Source organism: Anastrepha ludens, chromosome 4, assembly GCF_028408465.1.
Source record: "Anastrepha ludens isolate Willacy chromosome 4, idAnaLude1.1, whole genome shotgun sequence".
NCBI classification, from domain to species: Eukaryota; Metazoa; Arthropoda; class Insecta; order Diptera; family Tephritidae; genus Anastrepha; species Anastrepha ludens.
Genome location: NC_071500.1, coordinates 114,749,997 through 114,765,933, shown reverse-complemented (window position 1 = coordinate 114,765,933; position 15,937 = coordinate 114,749,997). Strand labels below are relative to the sequence as shown.

The 15,937-nt window shown below is 35.3% G+C and overlaps 1 protein-coding gene across 3 annotated transcripts in view; it reads right to left on the bottom strand.

The window, feature by feature from the left end:
• The window catches only part of LOC128860698 (receptor-type guanylate cyclase Gyc76C-like), a 150,188-nt gene that overhangs the window by 131,802 nt on the left and 2,449 nt on the right, over positions 1-15,937 (bottom strand). Inside the window, exons 1-2 of one of the 3 annotated variants that reach the window (XM_054098368.1) lie at positions 6,045-7,094; positions 4,771-4,991 (exon numbers count right to left, since the gene is read on the bottom strand). The exons of 1 other annotated variant lie outside the window; for it this stretch is intronic. The gene's annotated coding sequence lies outside the window, so the exon portion shown is untranslated. Of the gene's footprint in view, positions 1-4,770; positions 4,992-6,044; positions 7,095-15,937 lie in introns of those variants that run through there. One more of the 3 variants, XM_054098369.1, reaches the window with a different exon arrangement.

Here is a 15,937-nt window from a genome sequence, read left to right as displayed (position 1 = left end):
TTTGTAAAAGTGCATGAACGTGAACTTGCAGAGCTTTGATTTCAGCAGCATGCTGCTACATCTCCAATATGCAATGGTGTACTGTCCATGTCTTCTTGTTTTGTGGTGTTAATTATTACGAGTCACTTTTTATGTAAGCTAGCCAAAAATCACTGCAACTTTGTAAATCACCAACGTAGGTACTACTTGAATTAAAAATAAAAATAAAATCATAAAAAAACCTCAAAAATCAACGAGAATTTTGAATGACTTGAAGTTTGCACTTTATTTCAGCCTTAGCTCTTCACTCCTAATGGTGTGGCGGCCGGCTCTCGCCCAGAATCACAATTCGCTCATTTCGAAAACTCCTGTCCAAGTTTATCTCTGCCCACAGATAGATTATTGTTAATGTTTTAATGTCATTAATGTCTTGAAAAAGAAGCTAATTTATCTTAAATCACCCAGGCAGGCTCAAAATCGGCTTCAAATTTTCTTTCAAAATATTTATATGTGTTAGTGAAATTTGTTGAGCACTTTTTTGAGGTATAGAAGAGTACTTGAAATAATCGTTTCCGGTTTACATTTATGCAGTGGGACGCCAATACCGAATACGAAAAAAATTGTCTCCTTTTTTCTTGTGTTCGCTTCGATTTCTCGAGTATAAAACTCGACTAAACGAAGGCACATTCATTAAAGGTGGTGGCACAGACCAACAACAGCGTTAAGTGCATTAGGAATGTAGAAAATAAAAAGAAAACAGAACGATCTATTATGTTGCACAGCCGATATAGAGTTGAAGCTAGAAGCATACGAGGATGCTGCGAATGGAATGGCTTTTAGGCATTTCATTTTATGCTGACATCCGAATGTACACGGCGAAAGAATAAAATCAAATCAGCTAGTCTACCAATGCCAGCTTTGATAGATTCGCCTTAGATTAAACCTTGAAATAGACGTGAATCAGAATTCAAATAAAAGAAAAGAATTAAAATAAAAATAAAAACAAATAAAAAAAAACGAAAACGAAAAAAAATTCGCAACCTATTGGAGGATGTTTAGGCGCCTTTGTGCTTGTAGTCTTTCCATTATTATTATTATTCACCATTATTTCAACTCTCATATTTTCAATAAGTCATTATACCATTTTCTCAGACAGCGCGGAGCGATCGGCATGAGCGCAGTGCGACATATGCTGCACTTTTATGAACGCCATTTAGTCGTTTAGTCACCAACTGAACAAATAAATTGCTGATATAAAGTAAAGCTAGTAGAAATAGCGTAGAAAAGATTGAGTGTACGTACATATTAATGAAAGAAAGCACTAAAGGAAGGGGACAGATAGCTGGAAAATTTCGAAAAAAATTTTTTTTTTTTTTCATAAAATGTTAATATAATCCTTTAAGAATATGTCAAACAAATTTTAGAACGTAAATTTAAGTATTTCTTATATTATAGATCGTCAACCGTGATGACTCTATTCTTTGCGTTCGAGCGCTGGGTGAGGTAAAATTACATATGAATTCAAACTTAAGACGCATTTTTTTTTTTTTTTCAAAACTATATTTTTCGAATTGGCGTACACGATAACTCGAAAAGTTATTGACCGATCTCCCTTAAATTTTGCACAAATTTTTTTATGATACTACTTTCTATGCATATTTCCGAAAATTTTTCGAAAAAAAATTTTTTCGAAGCAAAAATATGTAGTAGGAAAATTTGCCCCAAAATTCATTTTTTTTTTTTAATCATTTTATTTCGCGAATTTTTTTCCAGTTTCTTTAATTCACATAGAAATTATGACTTTAATGAACAAAAAAAATGTTGGTTTTTTGTATTCAGGTCCCTGACGCCAATGCTACAATGCCCGCCGATTGAGAAGCCCCACTGCGACCTTCCTGGAAAAATTGAGTGTACATCCGCCATTTTAAAAGATTAAAATAAAAAAAACAAAATTAATATTATTTTAATGTATAAATAAACTGTATGCCAATTTTGAAAAAACTATATTGACTTCTTCATTTTAAATAATTTTAATGAATATCAGGGGAAATATAACCGTTTACAGGTGTCTGTCCCCTTAAATTAACAGCTGCAGCAGCAACTCCTCAAAGCGGGGTACATCCGCTTCAATTAGAAGTTTAGAAACCCCAGAGAAATTACTTAAACAAAGTTGTGGTTTAATGCAAAAAAAAAAAAACAACAACAAATACAAATTTGTATGACAAAAGCGCAGGAGCTAAAGTTTTGAAAGAATCCAGGAATTATTTCTTCTTAGTAAATACTTGATGGCTTCCCTCCGCGCTCCGAAAAACAGAAAAAGTTTCCTCATAAACTGCAATAATCTTGCAAATTTTCATTTATTCTTTTTTTCAGTTCTTTTCTTGTCCTTTGAATGGTTGCTGATGGAAATCTACACTGCGTTCGTCAATTAGACAATCACTTGGTTGTACAAACGACTTTTACGGCATGTTTTAGGACAGCAGCAAGTAAGCAGGCAGAAGTGGCAATCGGTCACTAAACCAACTCACTTAGACCATTGCCGATCCATTGTGAAACCGCAGTGGCAATTTACCCTCTCACGCCAACAAATAATGGTCAGGCTTTAGTTGCAATTTGTATTTGTTTTATTTATTTTGTTTTTTACATCGCAGAAAGTAAAATTAGAAGTATTGTTAAGCAAAACCACTCCACCATTTGATTAAAGTATAGAAAAAGTTTGAGCCTGACAAGTATGAGTTGACTTCGAGTTTTATCATTCATTCTTGCACTCCAAGAAAACTTTTCAACTCTTTGAATTTCCTGCTGTTTTTGCTATCACAGACACGATTCAAATAAAAAAATTATTTGTTGAAAAAAGCACGAAGTTTCATAACTATAGCAGACGGACTTATTCATAAGCTTTGATGATAATTTATTTATTTCTTTTTTAATTTTAATATTTTTTTGAGAAAACATAGTTAATGCAATATAAAGAAAGAAAATCAACAACTTTTATAAAAAAATTCAAATATTTTAATCAGAGTATACAGGGTTACTATAGCCCATTGAATTTCGGTGTAGTGATAGCCTAAGCAGATGGTGGCGTTAATGGGAACGACTTAATGCGGAATTATCTCACGGATTAAGTGCAACTAACGCGGATTGACAATTGGACTAAGTTCTCATAATTTAAGCGAAGAATTACAGTTAATATCTATTGTAATATCTAGCGGCCGCCGTAGCCGAATGGGTTGGTGCGTGACTACCATTCGGAATTCACAGAGAGAACGTAGGTTCGATTCTTGGTGAAACACCAAAATTAAGAAAAACATTTTTCTAATAGCGGTCGCATCTCGGCAGGCAATGGCAAACCTCCAATTGTATTTTTGACATAAAAAATCTCCTCATAAAAATATCTGCCGTTCGGAGTCGTCTTGAAACTGTAGGTCCCTCCATTTGTGGAACCACATCAAGACGCACACCACAAATAGGAGGAGGAGCTCGGCCAAACACCCAAAAAGGGTGTACGCGCCAATTATATATATAATATTATATATATATCTATTGTGAATGAAAAATAATGAAACTTTTAAAGAGAAGAACAAGAAAGACTGGGTGAAATGGTAGTTTGGGCTAACCTTACCTAACAGCACCGGTGATACCGATTAACGCCGCCGTCTGTCTGGCTATAAAGTGTAAGTTTGAAGTAGTATAGAAAATTCAAAAATCTAATATACTCAAATTTCGCGTTACTTCAAACTTACACTTTTTTATACCAAAATGTAATAGCTTATAATCTGGCATGCTTGAAATTGTTCTGGAAGTTCTGATTAAATTTTTTTTAATTTTCTTGAAAAATTGTTCCATTTTTTTTCTTTATTTGCACAAAGCTTAAAGCTTAGATTGATATGATTTTTGTGTAGTGCATGCTATAATTATGAAAATGGGCCATATTACATTAGCCCCTTACCGCATATGAGCCCATATATGGTATGGCAGTTTCGATTGATTTTCAAATTAAGTGTTATAAGATAATTCAGTTCAGATCTATCAAATATATTTTTAGCAATAATAAAACGCAAAAAAATGTTCTATGATTTTATGAGATCTCGAAATAACCTCACTTTTGTGCAAGTGGGTGAAAAAGCAGAATTGAACTGCGAGCGATTCATTTTCGAAAAACCATACGGGGTTATATACTGTTATAATTTTCAAAAAATCGATTTTGTTTTTATTTTATTTTCTTAATGTTCATACATATATTTAAGAATGCACGCAGAAAATTTAATATCGCCGAACGCTTTTTTTTTGAGGACGCTTGGGAGATCATCTGCAGGAGCCGTGCACTTCAATATTTTCACTAACTTTACGTGCTATAATTAACTTTCAAGTAGACATATTTGAATAATTAAAAATTGTGTTATTTTAATTTCTTTGTAAAAAATTCTCAAAAACACGTGATTTTTCAACCTTACAAGTGTATATAACCCCATAACAGAGTAAAACGTAAGTACTTTTTGATAACAAAAAATATTTTCTTGGAGTCGATGTACTCATCTTTGTCGACGTACATATATAAATTTTTCCATTTCCAACTGTTTTCTACGCTTTACAGCCAGTAAAAAAACTATAAAACTGTTTCATTATTCTTCTCTTAATATGTCACCCTGAAACATCTTTCAACGCATTAATAATTCATGCAGTAATGGGTTAAATGTTTAACTACTCGCTTCAAATAATTTCTAGGCAGGGTAAAAGTGCATCAGACGTATTAAAAATATATAAAGTCTTAGTAAAAGCATTGTGACTTACATATTCCACAAACAGCGAACAAAAATTGTGCGTCGGTGTTGCCAATTCGCTACACTATTGCCAACTTGCTTGTTTTTAGATAGCAGTGCTGTGGGGTGGCAACTTCGGTTTGATCAGTGCTCGTACATACTTATCACGATACTTTATACTTTTTCAAAATGATCTCAAATCTTTTGTTTTGATTATTTCTCAAACACGCGCATACCTACGCTAAACTCTGGCTAAAATGGCCGAAAACAGATTATTATTGTAAAAAAATAAAAAAAAGTACGATTACCTAAGTTTAAATATAAATAACTGAATTTAAATTTCTTCTATCTTAATAAAGTCAAACTGTGAACAAAATTCAACATTAAATTATATTCGATTATTAAGTGAAAATGGCAAAATCCAAGTGTACCACATTAAAATAGTTTTTAATTTCTATGCTGTCTATAGAATTTATTCATTTTCTCTCACTTTTAATCTTTCAGAAGAAAGCAGCAAAAGTGTGCAAAAGCCGAACAAACAAAAGCGCAATGAGTTCTATATTCAGTCAGCTGATAAAAGCTGAGCCGGCGGTTATCGCCTTCACTGATTGCGCTACGTTTGGCTTTCCTTTCAGTTTTAGGCCTTCTTGCTTATGCAATTTTTAATAGCCCGCTTGTTTGCCTTTTGAAATATATTATGCTACTTTTTGCAGTTTTTAATGATTTTAGAGCGAAAATTATTTGGTTTTTTTTTGTTGCAATAGGTTTTTGGCTTTTTCAATTGAAATGTGAGCGGGAGAGTTAACTGTAATCAGATACGTATCAAATTGCTAAAGTAAATTTCATGTTTGAGCATATATACTTTCGAGCGAAAAAAACTGAATTTTCATAAATTCCACAAAAAATTTTTGTGCAAAAATTTGCCTTGAAAAGTTATCCTTTTTACAGTTTTAGTCAAATTTTCATCGCCTTACAAAAATGTGAAATTATGAAAATTAGGATTTTTAGTTTAAATACTTATTATTTGGAAAATTTTCAGATGTTAATAGATATATTTTTTTTTACTCGTATCTTTGCATTTCTTCCGCATTCTCAACTGCGTAATTTTTGCGTTTCTTGCCCCCTACTAAGCGACAATAGATAAATACAAATGTAAAAATAAAAAATAGCAGTGGGACTTTATTCCTACGAAGCAGATTATCAGTTGAATGTATTTATTTTTATTTTTATTAAAATTCACAAATTTATTTTTATTTTAAATTTAATATGTTTTTCTTTATATTTATAACCGCAAAATATTCATACTTTTTAAATCGCTTTGTCATTCAATTTTTCCGCCGGCGAAACCATGTATGTAGTTCGTAAAAAATGCTTCTACTACAACCGCACACTTTTTTTAAATCATAATTTTTAGTTTCTCATTTTTTTTTTTCTTTTCGAATTCCGGTATCACAGCAATGGTTTTCGACTCCTTTCCAGAATGAAAGATGTTTGAACCGACCAAATAATGTAACGAGTCGACATATAAACAGCGACACAACGACAGCAAAAAGCGAGTTAAAAAACTTCAACATCCACCAGTAGCCCACGAAATTTGAAAAAATCTATCGAGACACAGACTCAACATTTACTCGCAACTTTTATCGCAGACGAATAGAATAATACTGAATGTATGCAGCACTCGGCCAGTTCACAACGCAACTCAACAACGACGGTGAGAATGTACATATGTATGCATGTAATATGTATGGAGTTACACTCGTGTTAGTGCGCATAGCAGTTGGTCGTTCCTCAGCTGATGCTCACTTACATGCGCGGAGCCCCCCACATCCGCATCTACGATGGACAAAGCTTGCAGAATGTGAGAATGGCAAGCAATTGGCGCAGATGAGCGACGTCGTTAGGGAAAAGGGTTGACTTGAGTGAGTGATGCGTCGAGCGAAATGCGGCGCATCTGAGAGTGATAAACATACAAGTGTAAAACTCAGTTGCTAGCAAAGACATATTAAATGCTCTTTTTGCACAATAGAAACTATTTTTCCAATAAGACAATAATGTGTTGCCAGATGACCTTTGAACTGCCCACTAGTTGATCCTTGGCAAATCCTGCAAACAGTAAATACACGATGTATCACTCAGTGCGCTTTCCACCACATATTCGCAAGCTTCATCTCAGAGCATAGCGAATATTTTTCTCTTAGAAACTCGCCCTTTCTCTAGTTCTCTTGGTTATTCCAGTATTTGTTTCTTCATTTGTGTTTAATGATCTGCCAGCCGTATGCTCTCTCTCACTCTCTTGTTTACGCTCACTCTATCAAAGTCTGTGGAGTGAGCACTGCAAGCAAGAAAATATACATATATCACACAACAACGTAAATTGCAGGAAAAAATACAAAAAAACAACAACAGCAGCAACAACGACGGCAACAAAAGCAAATCTATTTTTAAACTCATATTAATATTGTTCTTTATTTTATCAGTATAGTGTGTTAAAAAAAGTAATAATAATAATAATAAAGTACAATTCAACGACAACGGCAGAAGCGACAGACAACAATAGCAACAACAACAGGTCGAATTAATATTATCTACACGCCATGCCCGTGTGTACACGATGAGTGTCTATAGGAAATAAACAACAGGCTGGATGGCTGGCTGGCTGGCTGGCTGGCAGGCGAGCGGATAGACTGGCAAAGTTTAAATGAATGTGTGGACATACGGAAAAAAATTCGAACTGCCGAACAGTGGGATACGCGGATGAACAAAACTGCTATCGCAAAACCGTTTACAGATACCTCTGCGGCCGTGTTCATACAGGGAAGCTTTTGTTGCTTCAACATTGTAAATTCTCTTGCGGTGTTGTCTACTATGTCGTTCACTCAGGGCACCTCCGTTGCTTGCAATTGCTTTAGGTTTTAGTCTACAGCCAACGACATTGAGAAGAATGAAAACACGAGCAACTCAGTACCCTCCAATTCCCAAGTTATGATTTACTCCAACAAACGCGGTCCAAACAAATACATATATGTATTGCAAAATATGAAGCGAATATCAGAACCCAATTCCGGACTGACACATCGAGAACCACTTTGTATACACCAGGAACTCCAGTCCCTTCTACTCGTAATGCTATCGATAAACATTCAGCATGTGACCAAGGCATTAGACAATCACCACCCCCGCATTACAAATAGATAGCAAAATACATGCAGGGGGCGATCGGTAACTCTGCATTGCACTTCGTCCGTATCTCGTCAGTCCCTTCGAAATAGCAAGTTCATGTAGAGAGGCATAGGTTGTAAAGAATTATTCCCTTAAATTTTATATTTATTATTTTCCAACAGAAATAGTTTTAGAAAGCAGAGACAGCGATATAGAGCTGCGGTGACGATTACCAACAGCGCATACTAAATTACATTTATGTAAAGGCAATTACTCCCGCGTCTAGGGGAGGGGAAATGATAAATCAAGCAGCGGACGAAGCCTCAGCTAAATTTTAATCTTTCGAAAATGTGTCAGTAGTATACCTGAACTGCTTTATATAATCATATATTTTGTCTGTGAATTATCAGGTTTTCAGTAATATCTTAGATCATTTACAATTATTCAAATCGACTTCAACGGTTATTGCTTGTGACCATAAAAATATAGTGCCTGCCATTTTGGAGTCTTATTTATGAAGTAGAGGTTGAACCACCGACCATCGGCTGTTATGGCCACCGAATCTCTATCAAATTGCACATTCGCCTAGATGTATGGACCACTTTAATTGCCTGTTCAGGTTTTAAGCTTTTTTCAAAAGAAGAAACTACGGAGCGTTGCGTTTGCGCACTTTGAAACGAACACTCTCCAACATTGCTTCGGTGTACCAGAATTACGTTTTACTCATCTGTTTAAGAGACGTCCGCCTGTAAGACTGCAACAAGTCTGGTTTTTGCTTATCATTTCATTTGGCGAGCAGATTTCTCCATCTCTCAAAGGGTTTATGAAACTGTAAATTTAAACCATACACTGCGTGCATACTCCAGCATAATCAACAAGACTCATCCCAACAGTCTCCTGAGCCATAAGCCTAAATAAATTTCTACAAAGGTGTTTAGCCACACCACAGTAGTATACACTAACAAAACTTATGAGCTATTAAGCTCAAATAAATAAACACGCAAAAAAGCTTAGGTAACACTCCGGCTACCTCGGTTCTCCCATTCTCCCGAAGCAAATCATCATCATTCGTCATACTCTTCCGACTGTGTGGCGTGGTCAAAGATGTTATACAAAGGACTGTTCCATTCTCAAAGGGATGTTACCCTCTTCCTTCAAAGGGAAGGAATAGTAAGCTTTTCAAATATTAATATCTGAAATAATGTTGGTCATGGAGGGAGTGTAATGAAGGAAGAAAAAGGTATGCAAAAACTTTATAGTTTCAATTACACCAAATCAAAAGCGCAGAATGTTCATTCAATAAAATCATCGGAAAATCTCGGAAGCGCAGTAATTTACATAAGTTTTCGATATCCTTATCGTTTACTCTATTTCTATTATTCTCGCCCTAGCACACACTCTAGCTACTACAAACTCACAGTGTCGCGCTAGGAATGCCATACTTATTAAACCCTGCCGTCTCTGCACTTCCAGCTCACCCCACCCAATAACAGAAAGTACATCCTAACGGAAGAAGTTGTGAAGTTTCTCATTTACCACTATAACTCCTAGTAGTTGCCCTGCCTTGCTTGTTCTGCGGTTTGACATAGCACATACATATATATGTATGTATGTGTATATCTGTAGGGCAGTGAGTGTGGGAGCTTTTCTTCCCGCAGCAGCTGTTTTAACAACTCATTAGCATTTTCCTTCAATTTGTTGCTTTTACTCAATTTCGCCTTCTCTAAGTATGGGCTTTAACGGGGAGTGACCGTTACTCATTTCGTTTACTCAAACGATCCCCCGCTTAACACAAAACTTACCAAGAATTTCATTGTCTACTTTGTTTACTCTTGTTTTTCTACAATCCACACTCACAACTCACTTGCGAATTAATCGTAAGCATTGAATATCGCCGCGATCTTGAGATTTGCGCTTACAACAAATAATTTTATATACATATGTTTTTCTCATTTATAGGTATTTGTGTGCGTTGTTCGTATCTTCTTGTTTCATTGTTTGCTTTTGATTCCCACCTACCCCTCTGCCTGTTAGTACCTATCACTGAACATAATTTTTCTCCAATCTACCCAAGAAATTCGGTGGCGTTCGGCACTCGACAGTCGACACTCGGCGCGCGGCGCTAAACGCTTACTCGGCGTTCATTCGCCGAGAATGCAAATTGGTTAGTCGCCACATTCGAAACTTTTGTACTCATATGTAGATATTCATATGTATACTCATCTGTCGGACCTCAGATCTCAACCCACTTCCTCAGCAGCGTTTGCCAGTGCGGACGATGGAGGCGGTTGTCGACATAAGCAAGAATTCATTTTGCTCGACATGGAAATAAACACAAAATCGTTACAGCCACTGATAAGATGTCGCAGTGCGGGCTAATCTTTATTGTACGCTCATACATGTACATATGCACATATGTATGCATGTATGCGGTAGTACATATTCGCTACATTAGTTGACATTCGCGAAATTTTATTCGCTTAGTAGCTGCGCGGCATACTGGTATCATTTGCAGCCGCCGGCATTCGCTAGTCGCATACGTTTACTTACATACGTACATACGTCAACAGCAATATATTTATACATGTGTAAATAGATATGTATGTAGATATGTATATACACATTAATAGGATTTTGGTTTGCTTGTGTGCATGGGTTGTTATTACAGTGCACTCGCGGTAACTCGAATAGCCGCTAAGTCGAACGACGTGCTAACTCGAACACATTTTTTCCCCTATTGACTTCTTTGTAACTCGAACAATAAAAAAGCGCTATAACTCGAACAAAAAAACAAATTTATTTGTACACACATTCTTTTCAAACATGTACATTTTGTACATAGATACATATGTAATAGTATATGTATATAAATTATATGTATACTAGTGTATTGTCCATATGAATATTTCGGCGTTAATATCCCGTTAGTTTTCTGGGAACAACATCTTGCATTGACCAAATTGCTTTAAATTTGTCATTTGTAGTATATCAGTGCACGTGAGTAATGGATCGTAAAAGGTTGAAGTGTTTAACATTAAAAGAGAGGGCTGAAGTCCTTAACAAAATTAAACGTGGACGTAGTGTTACTTCTCTAGCGAAGGAATATGGGGTAGCCAAGTCCACCATAAGTCTTATAAAAAAGAAAGATAAGGCAATTTATGGCTTGCACTAACGCTACCGGCAACCATAAGCTTAAACTTCTCGTTATTGACAAAGCAAGAAATCCTCGTGTTTTCAAAAATTTTAACTGTCCGGTGGAGTACAAAAATTCCAAATCAGCCTGGATGACTTCGGCGATTTTCAAAGACTGGTTTCATAATTCGTTCGTGCCGCAGGTAAAATCCAGATTCATTAAAACAATTTTTTTAACCAAGTTAAATGACTTTAATATTTAGGTAAGAAAAAATTTGAAAGATGGGGACTACCTGAGAAGGCTCTTCTTCTAATTGATAATGCCCCATCACATCCCAACGAAATCGAATTAAAGTCCGAGGATGGTTTAATTTTAACTATGTTTATGCCGCCGAATGTGACACCATTGATCCAGCCAATGGACCAAAATGTAATTCGTATAACGAAATTATACTACAGAAATTTTCTACTGGCTTCCATTTTCAACAATCGATCGAAAAATCGATATCGATGACTGTTTTTTTAACATAGCACACTCAATTGATAAGTCGAACAAATTCGATAAATCGAACAGCGCCTGTTTTAATTAGTTCGAGTTATCGCGAGTGCACTGTATTTATTTTGCGATTTTGTTTGCACTACTTGTTATTCCGTCATTGGATCGAAGGAAAATGATAAACAATTTTGCACAGAAATCGCGCGGATAAAGGTGTGCACGTAGATGTATGGTATGTCATGAGAGCTAATATATGATTTCATAACTTTTGGAGTTTTCTCTACCAAATTTAGAGAAATTAAAAAAAGTCAACTAAGTGTGTGTAGGTCATTCAGTCCTATGCCTAGAGAACCAGTCAGTTTCTCCAGCGAGATTATGACTAGACTGTTCACAGCCTTAAAACAGTGCTTACCCGGAAATCTGAAGCTCGGGAGATTCCTACAGAAAACTCTTACAAAAATCGTTATGGGCGGACCCGAGCCTGGAAGTCTCAAAACCAATAGTCCAGAGTTCCGTTGGCAAAACAATGAGAATCTGTGTGTTTGTTTTTGCAATTAGAAGAAATTAAAGGTGGAATCCGTGCAAAAAACTTCAGAAGCCCATAGATTTTTGTTCGAGTTTGGAAAAAATCATTCAGTAACGACTGCAAATATTGGCTTGCAAACTTATTAATTTAATTGTAAATATTTACGGTACAATCCTAGGACAACATTGCATTAAACATTTGAAGGTTCTGAAGTCCTCTGCTTCCAGAATCTGGGACCTTCCACTCAGCTATCCATTGAATTAATTTGCGAATTATAATTTTCTTAAATATTATATTAACAGGTGCCGCCTTACATGAAGGTGTTTTATAGAAATTATTTAAAGTTCCTACAGGCTATCAAACCTAATGCCACTCACGTTGATTACCTTAACAAAAATCAAGGTTATAAAAATGGATGCTATTGTGTTTCCTGCTGGGTGGGCACTTCACTTTTTTCTACCAAAATATTTGAGTGGTCTTTATTGAGAATGACGCTTTTCCTTCATAAGGCAGTGAAAATTCTAATTAGCTAAGCCAAAACCGAATCAACTAGCGTAAGTAGCGCAGCTACTTTTAATATTACCAGAATTACTAAACGGTATTGAAGATGTCGCACAAAACTAAATCATTTCCGATAAAATCTCATATGACATCCAAAGCTTAGAGTACAGTCACTTTGCAAGAAGCTAATTGACATGCTCCGCATCATTTTTCAAAATCACATAGTTTACCCTCTAAATACTCTTAACTCTCTTAACACACTTTGCCATAAATGTCAAGTAATATCAGCATGTCGTGTTTAAAAAATCAAAGAAATGATTATAAAAGAACAGCAGATATAATAAAAACACAGTGATGACAGCATTTATAATATTTATTTGTGTATGGCAGTCGTGATACAAAACGCCGACAAGAGTCAGGCAAGTCTACCGCAAATGACGGAATTTCCGTTGTAGCTTACAGCAGAGATTTTATAACCACAACTGCTACATATTTACAAACAATGGTTGCAAATACGGCGAATCGCGGCTATCTAGAAAAAAAAAAACAACAAGAAAAACCACTGAAAACACCCAGTATAGAGATGATGCCGCATAAAATGTCAAACTAACGATTTGCTTATGCTGATTTTTCACAGTTGCCCGCGAACTTTTTAAGCACTACTTTCGCCTCCACTTACATATTTCTGTTTTATTTGGCTCGTTGGCAGTGACGCTTTTCAATGAATTTCTGTTGTATGAATAAACAATTTTTTTGTTCTTTTATGAATTCTTCCCCAGCACACATACATACATATTTATTTACATATAAATCTACTTATATTCATGATAATGTACAAAGTCCTCGTAGCGGAAATGACAATCGAGAAGGCAAAGATGATAGATCACAAAGTTTGGACATCCGGAGCAAAATTGTGAGAGTATCTTTACTTGCCACGTCATAAGGGTTTCGGCAAAAGATTTTTGAGTCGCTGTTTAAACGGCAACGAAGTAACATGAGAATATAAGTTTTTGTTTTTTGTAAACAAAGCGCAGTCACATCCCTTACACGTCAGCAAATCAGCTGATTACTTCAAAGCCGCTGAGAGCCGGTTAATAGTTGATGTTGGCCACACCTGCAGGTAGAGCGGAGTTTGATAAACTGAATTGGAATAATAATTGAGCTGGGAAAATATAGTGTCGAAAAGCTGTTTGCTATATAGACGAGGGGCAAGTAGTGGACAGCCTCCAAGTGTTTTTCAAACAGTTTCTCATAAAAACGATCTGTCATTCGAAGTAGATATAAACTTTTTGGGAGCGTGTCATTATTCTGTATTACAAAATTCTGGGTGACAAAATTCTGTAAATTGCAAAAAAATTCTGCTTTTTAAAATTCTGCTTTTTTAAAATTCTGCTTTTTAAAATTCTGCTTTCTAAAATTGTGCTTTTTCAAAATTCTGCATGTTTAATGCGAAACATTCTGCTTTATTCCAGTTTTGTGACTTTCGTCATACAAGAAGTAACAAAATAAACATTTATTCCATAAATATACATATGTATATGTTTAAGCGATAACAATATTTTAGTTTAGCCAATTACAATATTTTTTGGAATTCTTTTTAAACATGTAGTGTGACTTAATTCATTTCTTTTCTTAATAATTCCTCGCAGCTGTTCGTTTTTTTTAGAAGAGTTCTACGCAAAAATACGGTGGATTGCGTAGCCGGAGTTGGACTGATGAGGGTTATTTTTTTGAAGCGCGGCCGAAGGCCGCCCACGCGAAAAGAAGTTCTACGCACAAATACTGTGGATTCTATCGAAACTGAAGAAAAAATTATTATTATTATTGTTATTATTATTATTATTATTATTATTTTATTTAATATCTCGAATAATAATAAAAAATAATAATAATAATAAATTAAATAATTACATTACCTCTTTAATATTGTTAACATTATATTTTAATACAGAATTTTGTAATACAGAATTTTGAAAGCTGAATTTTAGAAAGCAGAATTTTAAAAAAGCAGAATTTTGCTTTTAGAATTCTGTACATACAGAATTTCGACACCAACCCAAACTTTATGACGCTCCATTTGGACGTTAGCATCAAAACAGACACCAAAACTTGGAGAAAATAAAACTCGGGCGGAACAGTAGAAATATGGACCATTTCAACTTTCAGATGTGTGTTTAATTTTACTTAGAGGATGCCAGAGACTGCAGCGACACGTGTGAGGTCTGATAGGCGCGTCCGTAAACTCTCTTTACTTAAATATAGAATTCTCAATACTTATTTCGGTGGAGGATTAAAGCATATGGCATACAGCTGAACTATATTTTTTCTATTTTTTTTTATTTTTTAGTTTCGATTGGAGAAATGCAAATGCAAAACTTCACAAAAACACACATTTCTGCTATGCAACACTCAGCAGCATTCTTTTCTGCGGCAAGTTGCTGAATCGTCATAATTCACTGTGATGCCGTCGTTCTCACGACAGTCGGTTCTACGTAACCGGAACGACCCGGATTTATATCCGGCTAAGGACTGCCACTTCAACAGTATTCCTCGTATATGCACGGGGAATGTTTATGCTGCTACAACAACAACAACAGCGTTGTGACGCTATTTATTAAAGAACTCCCATACCTGATTCACTTAAAACACGTCTTAAGAAAGCTGGAAATGCTTTGAATTGTTAAGGAAGAAATTTATCAGCAGGAAAGTTTATATTGTATCAGTCTCGGGTCACATAAATTAATTCCACATTATTTTTCTTTTTTAGGCAGAAAACAAACAGCGAAAACCATAGTAAAAACAATAATACAATAAAAAATTGGCCCTCACTGTTTAAGATTGTGAAAGAAATGCCGCCGCTGATAAGCTTGAAAAGTACGCGATGGTGAAAATGTAAAATCAAGCAAGAAAAAAAATGGCAAAGATTTATAAATAGCCACTTTTATCAGTCGTCGCTGGTACGTACATTCATATACATATGTGAAAATATGTATGCAAATATATTAAATATGTTATACAAGTGTACGTTCAATAATTTCCATATAGAAGTGCCAACAGCAAAAGCGAGAGAACGCCCCCTTACACACATTAATGCACATTAGAGCACTCACATTCCTAACAATAAACTGTACTGCAAAGAGAGCACACTACACAAATTGAGAATTACTGCAAAGTGCTGGCGCTAACTAGTGATTGTAATAGAGAGCGAGAGTGTCCCCAAATATTGCCTAATGAAGATAAAACTGAGTAGTGATCATGCTAGAGACTGTGAAAAACAAACAGAAAAATAAAAAATAAAAAACAAGTGTAATAAACAAAGAAATGTGAATAAAATAACAAATGCATCTACATACATACTACATACACATGAACATAAGAACT